Here is a 1,045-nt window from a genome sequence, read left to right on the forward strand (position 1 = left end):
CCTCCTGCTATGCATTTAAAAATAAATAGTCACCACTTTAAAGCACCATCAGAAGAATCACCAGATCAGGCACATTTTCCATAGACCTCTCCCCTGGCCCTTTCTCTCTCTCCCCAATTCCAGCTCTCTGTATAGGGCATCAATGGGCAGAATGGTCCCAGAATCCCACACTCCCTTCCCAAATTGGCCACAGATCTAGCCCCACTCCAATTCACCTACCTGCTGTGGGCCACTATTTCTCATTTTACCTTCCACAGAGGCCCAAGTCCCAACCTGACCTTCCCTTTCATGTATGCAGTGCAGCTGTAGCCCTGTCCACCCCAGCATATTAGAGAAAAGGTAGGTCAGGTAATATCTTTTATTGGATCTACTTCTGTTGGTAAGAAACACAAGCTTTTGAGCCACACAGAATTATACTTTTCACAGACCTGAAGAAAAGCTTTGTAGAAGCTTCAAAGCTTGCCTTTTTCACCAACAGAGGTTAGTCTTCAGGTCCGGGAAAGACACTCCCCTTCATGGCAGAGATCCCAACAAGTCTTATTTCAGAGTAACAGCCGTGTTAGTCTGTAGTTGCAAAAAGAAAAGGAGGACTTATGGCACCTTAGAGACTAACCAATTTATTTGAGCGTGAGCTTTCATGAGCTACAGCTCACTTCATCGGATGCATCTAAGTCTCTAAGGTGCCACAAGTCCTCCTTTTCTTTTTGCGAATACAGACTAACACGGCTGCTACTCTGATACCCCGGTAACTTCCTCCACCCGCTGCAAGGCCCCCCCAGTCCCGGGCCTGGGCCTGCGAGCGACACAGGGGTCGCGGAGGGACACGGCGGCGTAGCTCGCCCGTCGCCCCCCTGCCCCCAGGAGCGCGCGGCGGGCGGGCAGCGCAGGTGAAGGGGGCCGCGGGAGGGGGAAGCTCCGCTCACACCTCGCTCCCCGCAGGCAGAAGGAAAAACCCGAGCGGCGGCGCCGCCTCCGCCCCCGCATCCGGTCCGGCGCTCACGCGGCAGCTCCGGGCACCTCACGTGCGTGGAGGGGGGGAGGAGCC

This window comes from Lepidochelys kempii, chromosome 1, assembly GCF_965140285.1.
Source record: "Lepidochelys kempii isolate rLepKem1 chromosome 1, rLepKem1.hap1, whole genome shotgun sequence".
Classification (NCBI taxonomy): domain Eukaryota; kingdom Metazoa; phylum Chordata; order Testudines; family Cheloniidae; genus Lepidochelys; species Lepidochelys kempii.